The following is a 19,690-nucleotide window of genomic DNA, read 5'->3' as shown; positions in this document are numbered from 1 at the left end:
CCACACTCCTTAATGTCCTGCCTGGACTATCATTGCAGCTGGAGGCTTCCTTCCACTCATTTCTCACAAACAAGTCACTGTGTCTTATTCCTGCATTCTTTATTACTTCATCACACAAGTGGGGGGACAATGGTATGGTAGCCCAGGAAGGCTGGGGTAAGAACGGAATGAACAGGTGCTGTTGTTGCAGGAGCACCCCCTGTGAATAGCATACAGCTCATAATTTATGCAGGATCGGACACAGAGCAGCTGTGCTCTCTGGTTCTATGATACAGTGGTTCTCTAGTACACTTGCCCATAATCTAGGCAGGACTGATTCTATTTTTAGATACCAAAAAGGAGGGATTGACTCAGGGAGTCATTCCCAATTTTTGCTTTTGCGCCCCTGGCTGCTCGGCCAGGGGCACTTATAACAGCCCCAAATGGGGTAGTGCAAAAGGACAGGTAACCATGCCCATCTTATTACCATCTTATTACCAATTTATGGTATGGTTGATGGTACAATATGGCTGGTAACCATCTCTGCTGTCATGCAAAAGCAAAAGCATGCTGCTGTGTAGCGCTGCTGGCCCGCCTCTGTCAGCGGCATCTAGTACACATACGGTGACATACACAAAAGGCAAAACAGTGTCCATGGTTGCCACGCTATGGCGTATGCCAGGGCAATTCTGGGAAAACGGGCTTGAAATGATTGTCTGCCGTTGCTTTCCCGGAGGAAGGAATGACTGGCGACATTTACCCAGAATCCACCGCGAAAATGATTTCTGCCCCAGCAGGCACAGGGGTCTCAACCCAGAATTCACAGAGACAGCCTAGACTCAGTTAATTGTTCGCAAAAATGTATCTTTGCAAGGAATTCACTCCCTGTTTCCCATCTCACAGCTTCCACTGTCTCCAGACCTGCCACAGCATCCCCCTCGCAGAGGCTGGCGAAGATTAGGCGGCGAAAGAAAAAGACAAGGGACAAGATGTTTGAGGAACGTATGGGCTGCTACCTAGCAGAGGCGGACCAGCAGAGCCAGTGGAGGGAGACCGTCTCTCTGGGCCAGCACTCACACAGCGAACGGGAGGAGAGGTGGCGTGAGGAAGACAAGCAGGCGACTGAAACAATGCTTGGACTAGTGAGGGAGCAAACGGACACGCTCAGGCGTCTTGTGGATGTTCTGCAGGACCGCAGGAGGACAGAGCCCCCCTGCAGTGTATCTGCAACCGCACTCCCCTGCCACAAAGTCCCATACCCCCCTCACCGAAAATAATCAGGAGGAGGGGCGGCCAGGGACGTGAATACTGTCACTGCACCACAGCACAGTGCTCAAGTACCCAAAAGCTCTCATACCGTACATTTGCCGAAGTCCTTCACTTCCAGACTCACAGTAGTCCCAATCCCAGTCCCATCCCCTAACTGTCTACTTAATTAATAAAAATGATTTGCTGTTAATTACTGTTTCCGTTATGTTTTTTCAAAGAAGACTGTGTTCGAATGGGGGGCGTGGGGAAGGGGGTGGTTAATTGCATAGGACAGTCACCTTTCCCAGGGTACAGACACGGGGGCAGGATCAGCAGCAGGTCACACACACGGTGCAGTCAGTAGGCAACCTGGTCGGTTTTTGGAGGTGGTTTCCAGATCTGTGTGGGCGGGGGAGATGTGACTTTGCATCGGGGGCGGGCGGTTACAGATCTTATACAGCGGTCCTTGTCCTGGACCGCTGAGTCACGCAGCTGAGGAATCTGTATCCGTCCTCCTCCACCACAAGGTCACATATCCGCCCGCACACAGAATTCCATAAAGAGGGATGGCAGGCTCCGTTGAAAGAAGCCTTCCGGCACTGCGGACCGCTCTAGGAGCAGGAGCCTGTCATTCCTTGAGTTTAGAGGCGGTCTTTACATCACCGCACACCCTACCCAGCACAGCCTGCGTCCCAGTTTCAACCCTTTCACGAACAGTCATGAATAAAGAAACCTTTGTTAAGTAATAATGGGACATGTATTTTATTTTTACACGTGTGCTGGAAGTGGGGGTAACGGGGTGAACGGGGTATGTAACCGAAGAGGAGAGTCAACAGTCAGTGGGTAAAGAAACAGGGGCAGGTTCAGCTTCTCTGTAAAGAAACTGAACAGTCACAGGTCACGCTGCTCGCTGCTCGCTGGTATTTGAAGAGTTCCTTGTCGCTGTCCCAGGCGCCTGTATAGGGCTTCATGAGCAAGTGCATTAGCGGGCAGGCTGGGTCCCCGAGGATGACTATAGGCGTCTGCACATCCACAACAGTTATTTCGTGGTCCGGGAAGAAACTACCTTCCTGCAGGCGTCTGAGCAGCCCACAGTTCCTGAAAACACACGCATCATGAACCTTGCCCGGCCACCCGACGTTGATGTTTGTAAAACGTCCCCTATGGTCCCCCAGTGCTTGCAGCACCATTGAAAAGTAGCCCAATTTCTCAGCAGCTGACTGTGGAAGACGTGGACGATAAAGTGCGAGGAGGAGAAAACGGCGATGATCGCAGCGGGCTCCGTGCTTGCAGTGCTGTGGCTGTCGCTGACCAGAAAAGTGCACGAACAGATTGCCCGCAGGCGCTTTCACGGAGGGAGGGAGGGAGGTTGTGATTGACGGTTCAATGACGACACTTACCCAAAACCACCCTCGACACATTTCTCCCCCCAGCAGGCATTGGGGGCTCTACCCAGCATTCAAATGGGCAGCGGGGACTGCGGGAACTGTGGGATAGCTTCCCACAGTGCACCGCTTCCAAAGTCGACGCTGGCCCCGTGAATGTGGACTCAGAAATTCGAATTAGTGTATTTAGTATGGATACACAAATTCGACTTCATAAGGTCGAATCCACAAATTCGAACTAACTTGATTCGAAATAGTCTTGTAGTGTAGACAAGGCCTCAGTGAAGAAACCAGGTTTCAGTCTTGGACCTCATCTCTCTCTCAGGCCAGCAAAGGAAAAATGCTATATAATATATATGTTCATCACTTAGTATCCTGCATGTTTTATAATCACATCACCAAGTTGTAAAAATGTGAAAATCACTTAATTTTAAAAATTAAATGTAATAATTTAAAATTATTAAATATTTAGTACATTCAGCCTACTGAGTGCATGACACTATTCGGAGAGTTAGGGAGGAGACCTGGGCCATGGTATATTTAGTATATTGATGATACCCAATTCTGTATATCCTTCACATCATCTCAGGCTAGTGCAATAGAACAAATAACCCCATGTTTGCATGATGAGGGCTTGCATGAAGACTAAGTGCTCAGTCCAGATAAGGCGAATATGATAGTTTGGGGGAAGAACAGGCACAAGTGTTATTGAAACCCCAGCTGAGGGAAGGAGATAGCCTCAATGTAGAGTGCAGTATAGTAGGCTAAACTAGAGATGCAGACAGCAGAGCAGGATCCTGCTTGTCCAGGGGGATAGACTTCAAGGAAGAAAAGAGTGTAAGATTTTCCATTATTGCTTAGTTATTTGTAGTCCACAAGGATTGTTGTCCTAATGTTTTAACTAAACATTTTAAAGATCTTAATACTTTTTGTAGTTATGTAATAAGTAGCATTTTCTGTTTCTTCCAAAGCATCTAATATACTATTATGCTGGATCATATATTGTCCATAAAGAACAGCCATTAGAATTGCCATATGACACTGGTAAAGAATCACAAAGTCACTTTATCTTGACACAAAACAAGAAATTTATTAGAATGTGGGAAACAACTGTATCCTTAAAGCTGCACTCTTTTGCTACACTGCATATATTCTGTCTACAACATTTCCTAGGCCCCTCCTGCTTGGATTCCTTCTACAATTTTAAAGAAACAGTGCATATATCCTCACAAGCTGGGACCATCTTCAAAGAAGTTGATAACTTGCTGCCTAAATGGTTGCATTGCTGTAAGGTAACATTGCACTTAAAATGTATCAAAGAAATTGTGCACAGTTACAGCCAAGTTCATGATGTTTGTAGACTAAAAAAAAGTTGTTCATTAATTAGCTTAAAGAAACTATAGAAGCTACTATGAAATTATCCTATTGCACAGTAAGGTATCAAATCACCAAGTACATCTGCACTTTAAGTTTTAGAGGGAGAGAGAGGCAGCAGCCCGCAGGCCCTGGCAAAGTGAAGCAGCAGAGAACCTGCCTGAAGCCTGGGAAGGCCAGGGCAGCCGATCGGGGACAGCCCAGGACAGGAGCCAGGAGGAGCCCTGTGCCAGGGAGGAATCGCTCGAGAACGACAGGCTGGATCTGGACCCAGTATCACGGCTGCCCAAAGCTGCATGGGGCTGTGAGTACTGGGGCTTGTGACTCTGCACTGGGAACAAGGAGGGAGGCTGTAGCTAGTTAATTGGGGAGGTGGTCGCTCTGTGGGGCTTTGCAGAGAGCGTCAGGAGAGGGCACCGGAGGGGTTTGCTGGGGAGAGTTCACTGGCACGGAAGACGACCAGGAGCACCCAAGACTCACCACTGGACTGGAATTTTGCTCAGGCCTCCTGAACTCTGTGTGCAGACACATTGCTCGGTATCTGCCCTTCCAGATTATGCTACCACTGGGCCCGTGGGGCTTTGGTTTGGATGCAGCCCTGTTTTACTGCTCCCCCTATATTTCCCCTTGTTGTATTTCTCCTCTCATCCCTCTGCAAATAAATATTTCCCTTTCTTATTGCCATTGTACTTTTCCTGTGTGCGTGTTCATTCTGGGGGGTTTGGAACAGGTACCCCTGGGGTTCCCCTGCTGCATTCCTGCATGCGCCTTCTCTTGGCCAGAGCTGCCTGCAAGGCAGACTCCATCTTGGCCACGAGGGCGCTAAAGTTACACATGGTTAGAATTGTAAATGGTTAGACTGCAGTTCGGATTCTGCCCCTACAGGTACAACTTGCTTTTTCTATTAGGAATTATTAAAAATGAAGGGCCAAATTCTGCCGTTACTACCCTAGTGCAACTCCAGTGAAGTCTGCACAAGTGTAACTGAGGGCAGAATCCAACTAAAAGATTTTACTTTAAATTGCAAGAGGTTTTTTAAAAAGAGGATGTTGACATTTTTCTCTTGTATTGCTACAAGCCTCCAGTCTTTGCCATTGTGTTCCATATTGGTTAGTCCATACATCACTGACTCTTCCCTTTCTTTTCCCTCCAATGGCCAGACAATATCCAAATCTTACGGCTTTTTCCTCCACATTTAAAAATATCCACCACTTCCTTTCTCTCCCAACAGCCACATCACTCATTTAGTCCATAACTGCCTCATGCTAGGCTTTTGGGGTGAGCCATGGGTTCTGAGAATATTTTTCATGTCACTTGTGAATAATGGGAACCATAATCTGTTAATGTTGCTCCATGAGGTCAGCTATTGCCTTGGAAAGGACAACATCAGCATCTCAAAACACTGCAAAAGAAATCTACATGGGCAAGGAACCAAACCTCAGGCAGAGGGATTAAATTAATCTAACACTCTGCATAGTTCTGAAAATGAAACTGCCCTGACATCTTTCCAACAACCATAAACTCAAGCTATAAGTGTTTAATCTGCAGAGTGAATCTCCGGTTCATTGTATGTCCAAAAGCTGGAACTGGAGAAACATCATCTCCCTGTACCATATCTAGCTCAAGAACCCTAAAGAGAGCTGCCAGACAATTCTTTAACAGTGTCAACAGCCCTATTTAAAGAGAGACAGAAAACTGAGCCTAATATGCATAACACGTGGAATAGAGAAATGCAGGGACATTTATATGGCAAAAACAAAATCTGAATAGTTTCCTAAAGCTAAAAATGACACCGAGCAGAGACATGTTTGCACCAGCTTATATTTTAGTACTACATACCACAATTCAGAATTGGGCACTCTCTTCCCCTTACTAAACATGGGCAGGTATAGCTGTAAGGAAAGAAAGCCCAGGAGTCAGGAGTCTTATGGAGACAGCACTAAAGTCACATAAAAGGACACTGTTATTATTTTAATTGAATAAAATGGGAGTTCAGATATTAAAGAACAGAAGATGTTCTGTTCCATTTTCTGACAGAAGACTCAGCAGTTTTTCAAAAATGAATTACTACCTTTATATTGTGCAAGTGTTCTTATTCAAGTTGGCCCTAATTGCTCACAGTTTGGCACTTGTGAAAAAGATTTGCAAACCAAGCCCTAGCAGAGCAAATTTCATTCAGATTTACAAAAGCTAATGAGACTCTGTTAATCAATGCAAGCTCTTAATATGCTCAAGTTGGACATTGCAGCAGAACAAGCCATCATCACACAGTAAAAGGCCAATTTGTTTTGTAAAGGGGATTTTCTGCCCTAGTCATTGTAGAGAAAGCCCAGGAACTGATGAAGGGATACTGCAAATGACTTGTTGTGGGTGACGGGGGAGGGAATTCAAGACATTGGTAGACCTTACAATGGTTAATTGATTTGTTCCAGTAAAGGTTTAAAATTAAGTTGCACTATTTCAAACATTATTTATATGTCACTTTTAAAGCAAAACAACAATTTACACTGTAAGTAGCATCTTGGAAACTGTTACACTATTACAAAGTTGTGGACTGTTTGAAACGTGTGTATTTTGTAGATTAACTTCTTAGGCAAATTAACCTGTGCTTGAATAACTTTTAAAAAATTGATTTGCCCTTTCATTCTAGACCCAGACTGTTGCCAAAAATGATAAGGATTCTTTCATTTGGGGGTTATTCAAGCTATTGCAATCCTAAATCCAAGACTCTAACTCTGGTTCAAGATGAAAGTAGGGTAATAAGGATTTAGGTTGTGTGTGATTATATCCAATCTCCAACCTACAACCTTGTGATCAAGTCTGACAACAGCAACATATTTGTATTTCAGATTAAGCCACCCTTGCAAAAAAAGGCAACAGAATAAATGAGGTGGCTCAAGATTCAGTTCCATAAGCAGTTAGTATTGTTTTTGGATAGGAGACAAATTGTAATTTAAATTGGCAAGAGCCATTATTTCACAATCATTAAAATGTGGAAGAGGAAAAATTCAATTTTCTCATTACTATTTTCTTTACTAAAAGCTTAGTTTTATCTAGAGAACACTCAGATTTAGGCTACTCAGCATAAAATTTCACTTCAGGAAGGTAACAATCATATCTTTGAAAATGGAGATAAAGACTAATTTTAAAAAGGTAAATGTAATATATCGCAACTAAAACATATTGGACCATATTCAACAAACCAATGGAGCTACACCATGGCTGAGTTTGGCCTGTTTTTATTAGCAAGTACCAACAGAGTGTATGACTATGTAATAGATACATAGTCATTTCCAAACTAGCTGACACAGACAAAATAGTTTCAACATATACAGTAAAATTTTGAAAGCAGCTTTAAGTTGGTCTTCATTTTTGTTCATGCATACCATTTGCATGTGTTTTTGGTGTTCACAGTCTTTACAAGGGATAATTTGTGCATGCCGGTGATAGAAATTAGATATTTTAAAATATCTGTTTGCACAGGCAAATGAGTTTTGTGCCTGTACATTCTATCGTTTGTATAATAGTGGGCAAAAACTGAGCATGCACCAAAAGGCCACATTTTGAAAATGTAACCAGTAGAGCTTCAGGGGCTTTGTCAGCCAGAGGTGGTTTGGGAATCTTGCTGTAGTCAATGCTGGAAGGCTGCGAGAATGAATGGAAAAAATTGAACATCATTTCCTTTACAGGGGCTAGAATTTTCCATTACAATCTACGCTGTTGTAAGGGGCCACATCACAATTTCCTTCCCAGTGTCCCCACTGCTCCAGCAAAAGAGTAAACTTACTGGATCTCCACCTGTTGCAGTGTACACGCCCCCAATGTGCTGGAGTAGCTACACCGCTTGGCATGTGACGGGGGGAAGAGGGAGATTGGTGTCAAGGCCTCACCCTTCTGCACCCCCTTCTGTCCCTTCCTACTCATTTGTGTGTGTGTGCGGGGGGAGATCTAGTGTTCTGTGGCATACACTGCCCTCACCTCCTACTAGAAACCGTGATAGTCGTGAGCATGCCTTATGCTGCCTTATTCTCTGAGCCTGCACGCAGGATGGGCCAGGGTCTGGCCCTATAATTAGTGACTCCACTAGGTATGACTTCTGCAGTATCTCCTTTCTGCATATAGTTACCAGACCGCAACTGAAGACTTGTTGCATTGAAATCACATCTGCTGAGCTTTACCTTTACACTTGCCATCCTGCCAAGTGCTTTCAAAGCTGTGTATACAAATCTTAAAATTCCATTAAGAAACCAAGTAGAAATCAATATTTATGTAACAGTTTAATTATCTGAATTGGTTGTTAAACTACCAATAAAAAATTAACCAGGCTTTAGTAAATCTTTCAACAGAGTGATAGCTCTTCTGTAGCATTTCCCCCCATAGATATCTAAGAGCTTCTCAAAGGAAGGCAAGTATATAATTATGCCCCCTGCAGATGAGACACTAATGGAAAATGAAATTGGTAACAAAGTTTCCATTCTAATTAATAAAATCTCCACTAGTTTTCGGTAGTGGTGAGTGCGAGAATAGTGTAAGGACGGATATAATTATGTTTCGTCTGTTGTCCGGTGGATTGGTGGCCCATCCAGAAGCTTGCATCAGTGGTGATCTCTCTGGTAGTATTAGAGGTGTGTGACAGATGTGATGGTAGGGAATCATAGAATGTTCAGAGAATGTTGTATCAACTTTATAAATGTTATATGTATCTTTATGAGCTTGTTACTGATTGTTTTCCTGGCTAAATGAGTAGGATAAAACATCCTATCTGCAGGAACTAAAGTCAACGGAGAGTAATTAATGCAAATCCCCACTATTTAAAGCAGGTAGCAAGGCTTTTGAAGTTTGATGCCCTGGGCAAACAGTAGACAGACTGGTCTGACATGGCTCAAAGACTTAAGATGACAAAGGACCTGAAACTGTGTAAAACAATGGCCCTGACCTGGGAAGCGGGTCACTCACACTTGATTCAAGGACTGACAGGCTTGAGACTGTGACCAGAGACAGGCCCTGTAATGTTTTGGAACTCCTAGTGGAAGATGGGTGACCATCTGGTAAGCTAGGGATGCATATAAGCTGTTTATTTTTTTTAATGTATGTTTTCTCTGAAATGCATTTGTTCTGAATATATAATATTTTGCCTTAGCAAAATGGCTGGTCACTGAATAACCCTGCCATTGTCCCTCAGAGAACATTATTGCAGGAGTTGAAATGAAGTCAGACCAGCTAGGGTGATTACACTGAATTACAGGGGTCTGCACCTATTACTGTGGTCTGCAGAAGTTAAATCACATGATTTTGCCTCAATAAAAAAGGTGAGGTGCTTATGACCTGGGTGAGGTGCCATCAAAGAAGCCATGAGGGAATAAGAGGTGCAGTTAACTCAAGAACTGTGAGAAGGTGATTCAACTAGGCCTGCTGTGTAGTTTGACTACTATCTGTGAGATTTTAGAACAGACCTTGGAACCTCTACATGTGTTCACTGGAGGAAGTGTGTGTTCAGTGGATATTGAGACAATAATAGATGACAGAAATTTCAAAATGATGTAGTAAATAATGCATGAAGTAAATAACACGGGTATAAGTCCCTTAGTAAATGATGGAGTAATAAATATGCTGTTATGTGTCTGTAGGACTCCCAAATACCTCATTGACAGCAATATCGCATTGCTACTGTAAATGTAGAGGATATTAAACACAGAAATTATTACTTAACTGTCTGTCTAAAACACAGAAGGGGAACACGGGAGTGTGGATTCCTGGAAAGTTTTTAGAAAGGAAACTTGAAATCTAACAGTTATTTCATTATATAGTAAGTAGTGCAGTGGTATCTAAACCTTACCTGGTGCATGTGCCTAGTTATTACAGCATAACGGAGTATGTTATCTATATAGTAAGCTTCCAAGATTGTCACTCTGTGTGGCAGTCTGAAGGGTTGGAAACAACAACAAGCATGGCTAAGAGGTCTTTTTAGGGCTGTCAAGAGCTTAAAAAAATTAGTCGTGCGATTAAAAAAATTAATCTCGATTAATCGTGCTGTTAAACAGTAATAGGATACTATGTATATAAATCTTGGTGGATGTTTTCCACATTTTCGAATATATTTATTTCAGTTACAACACAGAATACAATGTGTACAGTGCTCACTTTATATTTATTTTTTATTATAAATAGTTGCACTGTAAAAATAAAAAATAGTATTTTTCAATGCACTTAATACAAGTACTGTAGTACAATCTCTTTATCATGAAGGTTGAACTTACAAATGTAGAATTATGTACAAAAAATAACTGCACTCAAAAACAAAACAATGTAAAACTTTAGAGCCTACAAGTCCACTAAATCCTTCTTCTTGTTCAGCCAATCGCTCAGGCAAACAAGTTTGTTTATATTTGCAGGAGATAATGGTGCCTGCTTCTTGTTTACAATGTCACCTGAAAGTAATAACAGGCATTCCCATGACACTGTTGTAGCCGGCATTGCAAAATATTTATGTGCCAGATGCACTAAAGATTCATATGTCCCTTCATGCTTCAACCACCATTCTAGGGGACATGCATCCATGCTGATGATGGGTTCTGCTCGATAACAATGCAATGCAGCGCAGACCAACACATGTTCATGTTCATCATCTGAGTCAGATGCCACCAGGAGAAGGTTGATTTTCTTTATTTGGTGATTCGGGTTCTGCGTCGGTGTGTTGCTCTTTGAAGACTTCTGAAAGCATGCTCCACACCCCATCCCAATCAGCTTATGGAAGGCACTTTAGATTCTTAAATCTTGGGTCAAGTGCTGTAGCTATCTTTAGAAATCTCATGTTGGTACCTTCTTTGCGTCTTGTCAAATCTGCAGTAAAAGTGTTCTTAAAATGAACAACATGCTGGGTCATCATCCAAGACTACTGTAACATGAAATATATGTCAGAATACAGGTAAAACACAGAGCAGGAGACATACAATTCTTCTGCAAGGACTTCAGTCACAAATTTAATTAACACATTATTTTTAACGAATTTCATCAGCATGGAAGCATGTCCTCTGGAATGGTGGCCAAAGCGTGAACAGGCATACAAATGTTTACCATATCTGGCATGTAAATACCTTGCAATGTCGGCTACGAAAGTGCCATACGAACATCTGTTCTCACTTTCAGGTGACGCTGTAAATAATAAGCAGGCAGCATTAACTCCCATAAATGTAAACAAACTTGTTTGTCTTAGTGATTGGCTGAACAAGAAGTAGGACTGAGTGAACTTGTAGGCTCTAAAGTTTTACATTGTTTTGTTTTTGAGTGCAGTTATGTAACAAAAAAAATCTACATTTGTAAATTTCACTTTCACAATAAAGAGATTTCACTACAGTACTTGTATGAGATAAACAAAAGATATCGTATTTTTCAATTTATCAAGTGAGCAGTGTTCACTTTGTATTCTGTGTTGTAACTGAAATCAATATATTTGAAAATGTATAAAAACATCCAAAACATTTAATAAATTTCAATTGGTATTCTATTGTTTAACAGTGCGATTAAAACTGCGATTAATTGCAATTAATTTTGAGTTAACTGTGATTAATCAACAGCCCTAGTCTTTTTGTCCAGAATATCACCTGGTTGAATCTTCACTGGGATTCAGTCTGTTAACATCCATTTTTTCAGTTCTCACCCATGTGGTGTACAGCTACACCAAGGCATGTATTTATGCCATGCCAAGAGTCATAGCCCACTGTGATGTGAGAGAGAAACAATCTCTAGCTTTACTCTATATCTAATTTGCATGCAACAATTTCATTGGCTGTATGAAGAAAACTGCACAAACTGTGGATTACTTGGTCCAGCTGCCACACCCATGCTAATAATGCTGTGAACTTCTATAGCAATGTTCATCCTAAACTCTTAGAGTGCTTTACAAAGACAAGATTGATTCACATTTTAGAACTGAGTAAACTGAGGCACAGAAATTCACATGCTGAAATTCACAGCATGAGACACTGATTCAGAAATAGGACCCAGTTCTCCCAGTAGAGGGCTGGGTCCACACCCAACGTTTGTACTACTTCAAACACATTTTTGTATAAATCAGTTTAATACATCTGTGTAAATACATTTAAGGTTGATTTACAATTGGCTTAGAGATTTAAATATGTCCACGCAGATGTTTACATCAATAAAACTAAACTGATTTACATACAAATTGTAATTAAACTGGTGCAAGCTGTGTGTGTAGATTAGCCCTCTCTCCTCAACTCTGACCATATAGATTTTCTGGTGTGGGTTTTTTGTTTGTTTTTGTTTTTTTGTGTGGCTTGTATGGTTATTTTAACAGAACGTATCAAAGTTCAAATATCAAAGTGAACATAAGTCTTCTTTTAATCCTTTTGGCAAGCAGCTAAATATTTCTGGAAACCAGTGTTCCAAGTGTAGAATCATCATAATTTCTGTGAATATAAACTTTACAAATGAAATGTTATGGTCAATATACATTTTCTCTGCAAACATCTAGTATCTATGATAAGTTTGTCAAGTCCTGTTTTAGTTTAAAAGTATATAAAATTAACATTAAAATTAGTTTTAGTTACCTGTAACAATCTTTATACACTTAAAAAATTGCTTGGAAACTCACATTTTCTTAACGTACATTTATAACTGCAATCCACAATATGCATTGAACACAAACGTTTCATTTTAAAAAGACACCAATAATACATTTTGTGAAAATAAGGTTGGTTTGCAAAACCCAATATGAATACAAGGTTGTTGTTTTTTAAATAAGAGCAAAAAAAAGCAGATTGTTTTTCAGCTATTTCTCTAAAATGTTGTGGGCCTAACCAGTGCATACACATCTGAGCATGGGAAGCTATAAGCAGAAGTGAAATTGATAAGCCTAGTTTCAGTCTCCCAGCTTGACTGTATTGGACAAATAACTCACCTCTAAAAAAAACAGCTGTTTTCAATTAATAATCTAAGGCAATAATGATATGTGAATTATTTTGTTGTTTTATTATTTGTATTTTGAAGTGTCAATCCCAGAAAGCTATTTTAGAAGGAAATGTCTGACGGGGAAAAAAAATCTCCTTTTAGAGCTATAGTGGAAGTTTAAGTTCCTTAAATCAGGCTTTCAGCATTGAAAACAGTTATTTGTATCCATGAGGATGAAGTCTGGCATATTGTATGACGCATGGAGATAGCTTTACTTATTGCCCATTCTCACGGACAGCTAGGATCAGTTCAGAAAAACCAAACATTACAAGATTCTTTTATTCCAGATCTCCTGGTATTGTAACTTCTTCATGGACCACAGATGATGGCAGTCTAAACATTCTGTACTCTTCATTAGCATGAATTTGACTCCCTTACAGACAAGTTGCATTAGTATTGCTAGTGCTGTGCCTGTAAAGGCAGAGTAGGTTTTCTATTGTTAGAGCAGCACAGTTTATCTTGCTGGGGTAAGAGTAATCAAGATGATGAGAATCCACATTAATTCTCATTTAACACTAGCATCAAAAGGAGACTAGGCACAAATCCAGAGATCCTTAACTCAGGCTAACTCTCATTGATGACAATTGTCTGAATAAGGATTTACTCTCAAGGAAGTAGTTAAATTTATATTTAATATTAGTAGTGTCATATGCAAGATGGATAAAATAAAAGTGGTAATATTTTATCTAGCATATATGGACTCAAGACGTGCTAGAAGTGGCACATTGTTTGACTTAATTATTCAATGATTTTAATTTATTGGCAGTTTGTTTTAGACCATAAATATGACTTGTACAGTGCAAAGTTTCTCTTTCAAAATTTGTCAGAAAATGTAATGAGGAGAGAAATTAGAACCTGAAGGGACAAGAGAGATGAAAAGGTTTCAGGGGAGATTTGAGGATAGATGAGCTCAAGGGACAAAGGAAGAGCGTTCTAAGATAGCAAGACCTGCAGAGGAATCTACACCAGAGCTGGTGAGACTATATGGAGACAAGTAGGTATAGCAAGTTTTATTCTGAGCTTTACCATTTTAAAAAAGCAACACAGAGAAAACCTTCACACACCTGTTTATAATGGCAAAAGCTAAAAATCAGACTCAAGTAAGTGTTGCACCGAGCCGTAACTCGTGGATATAGACATAGCTCTAAAGAGGGTCAGCCGATGGCTTAGCAATTTCAGGCCCTGATTCAGGAAGGCATTTTTATTAACATTTAAAAATTTGTAGTAGTTCAGGATGAGTGTGGTAAGTCACATTGTTCAATGTTGGAAAACCAAGCAATCAGGTGAACCAATGTTGTATCTAGTTTAATTGTTTAAGCTACTTGAAATGCAGAAGTAAACAAGTAGATATAAATGGGGACAGGTTAATAGTCTGATATTAGGAACAAGGGCAAGGCTTCTTTATTTCAAATGTTAATTTTATCTTGGCACACTTCCTTTAAGCATTCAGAAAAACAAAACCAGCCCTGGAAGCCTTTTCTTATGAGAGATGTACTACAGAATTCCACACGTATGACCCAACCACTACAGCAAACTCTATTATGAGCTGTAGTGTTTGGGCCATTGGAGTAGAATACTGTAGCATAAGTGTTGGCAGTGAGAATACAGCACAAGATTCTGCTTTTTAAAAAAAAAAGCAAAAAAAAAGTACTGCTTTTCACATCAATATATCTAACAGTATCTATAAAAATAGTATCAATGTATGGATTTTGCAGCTGGAAAACTTCTCCCCCCAACCCCCCATTAAGTTGAACAAAAGGGTAAAAATTGATAGATTTCCAAACTTTCTCTTTACAGTAATTTGCAAATTTTGTAACCTGAGAGATCTTTCAATCATTTAATACAGATAATCCAACTGCAATTAAGTGGGATATTAACTTTCATAGAATTGATTTTTCTATGAATGTCCCAACATTAGGACCAGCTTGTTCACTGGTAAATCATCATATAGGTTTGCATGTTTTTTTTTCAAAAATATTTTCATTTTAAGACACAACCACCAAATTAATATGAAATCCAAAGGGGCAAGAGTGACTTAAAGCTCATCTGTGAGCTTCCCTGAGCCTACACTCTGATTCCTGTGCCAACTGCAACAGTCAGAAGGGGCCAAAAGTCCAGCAGAGGGTCAACAGGGAATCCTGGTATCACCCTCTTTTCTCTACCATACCCCATCCTCTTGCTATGCCAACAGAAAAGAGAGAGGTGGTATAGACACTTGTGTTTATTCTGTGCCACCAGAGGATCCCCTGTTCACTGATGTGATCTTTTATCTATCAGCAGTGCAGTGCAAAGAGCCCCATTGTCTTGCTCCTCTTCCTCAGCTTTTCCTGCTATGGTTTGTCATCTTTTTATGCTATGCTTTAACCTACAGTATATGTTCCTCAGATAAGGGACAGAATCTTTTTGTTTACCCATAAATCACCATGTAACAGCAGCGTTAACAATCAAGCCTAAATCTAGTTAAATTTAAATGTATAAGAAATTTTAAGTAATAAGTCTGGGATAACTGGATGGTTGAGCAGTGTGTAGCATAACATCCAAAAACTGCAAAACCAGGGAAACAATTTAAACATTTAGTTTGCAAACTATATTAAAACCTCAAGTTAATGTTCCAGTATATAGATACAAGTGTTTGCAAATACAAGCTCTTCAAATACAACTAAGAATAAAATAACTAACTCTTGTTATTTCATTTTTGCTCCTATCGAAACAATAATATTTGGATAACTCACAGTAAGCTCTATGGCACTGCAGTAGGAGCTAAGGTTACCTTGTGATCTCTCTTCTTGAATTCCCACAGGTTCCAAATATGGCATCAGCCCCATTTTACATGGTCCTAGATGTGGGTAATATTCTCTGATGTTATAACATTGGACATGGCCCAGAAATGTGTATATCCATTTGTCCTCTTGATCCTGTAGAGCAACTTACAGCATTGGTAATTAACAGGTGTCGTGCAAGGAAAGTGATAGGACATATACTGGACACCTTTCACACAGTGAAGAGGTTAGAATTTCAGCTTATGTTAGAGACCATCAGTGATGAAAACAAAAGTCTGATATGGAGAGTGCGCCCTGGTGAGACCAGGTTGCACTCCTTCAAATAAATATTACTTTTGCGGTGTTTTCATCTTAACCTTTACTGCTTTATCAGCCATTTTAAATACTTGCTGAGGTGCATGTGGTGGGCTAACTAAACTGAAGGAAAAATATCAGGAAAACTCTGTAAAAGAGAAGGCCTAGCATGATCCACTCTGTGCAAGGCAGGCCCTTTCTAGGCAGGCTTTCAGGTGCCCCAAGACAACTGACAACCTAGATTTGCAGAATTGTAGAGCACCATTTTTGTTGTTTGTGGTTCTTAAAAGGGCAAGAACAAAAATTAATCTACATAGAATCTAACTGACAAACTGTAGCAATACTCCACGAGGTCCATATTTCACTGGTGAGTAGGATATTGTCAGTGACTTTTACTCCTTGCTTTCCACCTCATTATTTCCATTTTCTTGATGTAGTCTGACAAACTAAAGAATTCATTGTTCATTTGGTAAGCAGCCTTGGCAAGTGATGGCATCCCTCAAGGGCTACTGCATGGTAATCTCTCAAGTTTCACCAAGTTGCACTCCAGTGTGTGACCCAACTTGTCTGAGTATTATCTGTCATTTACTCTTAGTGAAAACAAAACTCTGGTTTTTGTTCCTAAAACACGCGTGCACACACAAATATGCAGCTATCAAAACTGCCTGCAAGGTTCCATTTTAAAAGTAGCTCAGGAATAGTTAAGGTGGTGCCAGGGGACTCCATCAGCAGGAGCATCTTATGTATCTGCATATTCTTGGTGCCTTTATAACTGCATGTTGGGTCAGACAAGCAGCTCTCGGAAGAGCAACATGCTTAGCTAGTACAAAGCTGGGAAAGATCACTCTAAGAAGAGAATCTCACCACTGCGTAACTACTCTTCTGGTGCATGCCACATATAGACAGCATACAGCAGTTCTCACATGAAGATAAATGAGTGAGATTCAGTTTCTGAAGAACCTGCATCAGTCAAGCATACCTTGGTGCCAGGTGATAGTTTGGTGGTGATGGATGTCTCGGCATCAGCTCCCTCTTACAAAACTTTGTTGGTCTGAAGCACCTGTACAATCTAAATAAACGAAGGATTTTCTTAATTGTAACAAAAAAGTGCACTTTATGCACACTATTATTACATATATCAAAGGGTTCAGGGCAGAGTAACAGCCTGAGAATCCTATCCTCAATACACCTCATGTATTCACCTGTTGCCTTAAGAACTAATGCAACATCATGCTTCCTCCCCTTTGTATATGGCAGGAGAGCATGCAGCTGTTGACAGCAATCCTTAATCCATTCTCTAGTTAAAATAATTAAAAAACACTCATTCTCACCATGAAAGCAAACAGTGCTACAGTTACAGCCTTTAAAAACTTACCTTTTTAGCTTCTCTTTGGTAGAACGAAAGAGTGAAGTCCTTTTGCTCTTCCCAGAGTTACAGCGTGTGGTCTTTACTTCACACGCAATGGTATTTTTAACAATACAGAACTATATGAGCAAACGGGAATATTAGTCTCAATAAAAAACCAGTCATCATACAGTATATTCTGCACTAAGAAATGTTTCGATAAAACAGATGAATAATTATCTAACAACAAAATTTTCCTTTAGATAAAGCCAGAAGAGAGCCACTGTGAACACCTAATCTGATGTCCTATCTAATGCAGGTCATCAGATTTACCTGAATTAGATATGCAGGAACAAACCTATTGATCCTTGAAAATTACATGTCAGACGATAAAAAAGTAGTATATATTCTAATTGAAACCCTTTGTATATGCTGTCCATAATGACTCCGAATATTGCTCTCACATCACTTCACTAGTATAGATCTTAGCCCACTTTCCTCATGCCACCTCAACTGAAAATCTCAATGCCATTTAAAATTAAGCAGTATGCTAAAACATACTTTTTATGTCCTCTTATATGTTTTTTTCTTATAAGTTAGGGATTTAAAAATCTGGAGTGATCACTTCTTATTTCTTTCAATATTCTGGATTAAATATAAACTTTTATAACTGGTATTTAGAGATTTAGCAAAGAGCACTAACAGCTAAACTAATTACGAGTTTGTAATCCTTAATCCTTCACCTTAAATGCTCTAGTCTATTGTGTAGTGTCAATTATTCTCTACAAGTGACCAATTACCATAATATGAGTATTTTTCATCACTTCCTTCTGGAGTCTTAAATGCTTATATATTTGAGGTACACTGTCTCTTAAAACCAAAGTTTTGTACCAAGTTCAAATATGAGTGCTGATTTATGTGACAGTGCTACAAAAGTATTTGAAGACACCATGAAAGAGCCTAAAACTGAACAGGGTTTCTATGCACTCCTTCTTCTTACACAAAAAGAAGGAGACATTCAATTAAATTGAGACACTGTAAATTTAAAATAAATAAAGGGAAATACTTTCCCATAACACACAATTGACCTGTGAAACTTCTTGCCATAAACATTGTTGGGACAAAGACCATAGCAGATTTTTTAAAAGGATTGGACATTTGAGTGGATGAGAACAACCAGAGTTATACAACTGTAAACATCTTTAAAAGTGCACCATTTTTGTAGGGGATATAAACCCTCAGGCTTCAGGACATACACCAACTCTTCCTGGAATTAGAAAGAAGTTGCTCACTATAGGGGTTCTTAAACTTTCTTCTGACCACCCAGAAATGACTGCTGTCAGAGATCCGACACAGGACTAAGCAGGCCACTGGTCTGATCTGGTATGGCAATTCTGATGCTTCTACGTTCCCCTTTGCAGGAAATTTTGCTTAAATAGAAGAGGGTAGTTTCTTTATAAAATAGAATGGTAGTCTGAAATATTTTTTCTTGCTTATTTTAAGCACAGAAATGTCCTGTCTTCCCAGATTTTGCTGAAGGATTCTAGACAGGAGCTTTCTTGCCCTTAATTACTGGAGGGACAAAGAGTTAAGAGAAACAATCCTAGTGAGACGTTAAAAACAGACTTAAAAATTCCTCTGCCTCAGTTGTTCAAATTTTGTTGTTCTGTGTGATGTTAATTCTAATAATCCTGTTAGTTTTTTCAATCACTCCCAAAATCTTCCAGGATAAACAAGGTGGTTCAGATCAGAGTTTCTTTTAAAAAGAAGAATAAATGTATTTTGGGGGGGTGGGCAGAGCACACTTATTTAAAAAACAAAATTAATTAATAAAAAAACCCAAAAAAACTTCTTCCTTTGCAACTTACCTCTAAGCACTAAACATGAAAAGCCACTCTAACCTGCAGCTGTAACTCCATCAGCTGCTCCAGTGTATAACAGTCAGAAATGAGGCAGAACAATAAATGTGCTATAAACAGGAAGTCAGGGAGCTCGTTTGTTTTAAGTCTGATACAAGATATTAATTCTGTATCCTGTAGCCCTTATTTCTGCTTCTCTGGAGAAATGTAAGATACTGGATCAACTTCTATTTCTTGCATTAATTTAAAACATGAAACTTATAATGGCTACTCCTGTGATATCAGTAGCAAAGAGTAAATGCTGTTGATGTATTTTTTTTCCTTTCTGGGTTGAAGGCTGCCCTATTTAATCACCCATTTTCTGAGGAAAGGTGCGGGGGAGGGCATCCTTGTGAAATTAAGAAGGCTTAGCACTTAGTGCTGCAGACACTCTTGTACTGAATATATATAGGATCT

General features: G+C 39.9%; 1 protein-coding gene across 2 annotated transcripts in view; it reads right to left on the bottom strand.

The window, feature by feature from the left end:
* Positions 1 to 11,695, bottom strand: part of DCLK1 (doublecortin like kinase 1) — a 374,217-nt gene extending 362,522 nt beyond the window's left edge. The window contains exons 1-2 of one of the 2 annotated variants that reach the window (XM_045015788.1): positions 11,588 to 11,695; positions 5,826 to 5,878 (exon numbers count right to left, since the gene is read on the bottom strand). The gene's annotated coding sequence lies outside the window, so the exon portion shown is untranslated. The remainder of the gene's footprint in view (positions 1 to 5,825; positions 5,879 to 11,587) is intronic. The other variant, XM_045015797.1, reaches the window with a different exon arrangement.
* Positions 11,696 to 19,690: the final 7,995 nt, after the last annotated feature.

This window comes from Mauremys mutica, chromosome 1 (genome assembly GCF_020497125.1).
Source record: "Mauremys mutica isolate MM-2020 ecotype Southern chromosome 1, ASM2049712v1, whole genome shotgun sequence".
NCBI classification, from domain to species: domain Eukaryota; kingdom Metazoa; phylum Chordata; order Testudines; family Geoemydidae; genus Mauremys; species Mauremys mutica.
This window is presented reverse-complemented; position numbering and strand designations above follow the sequence as displayed.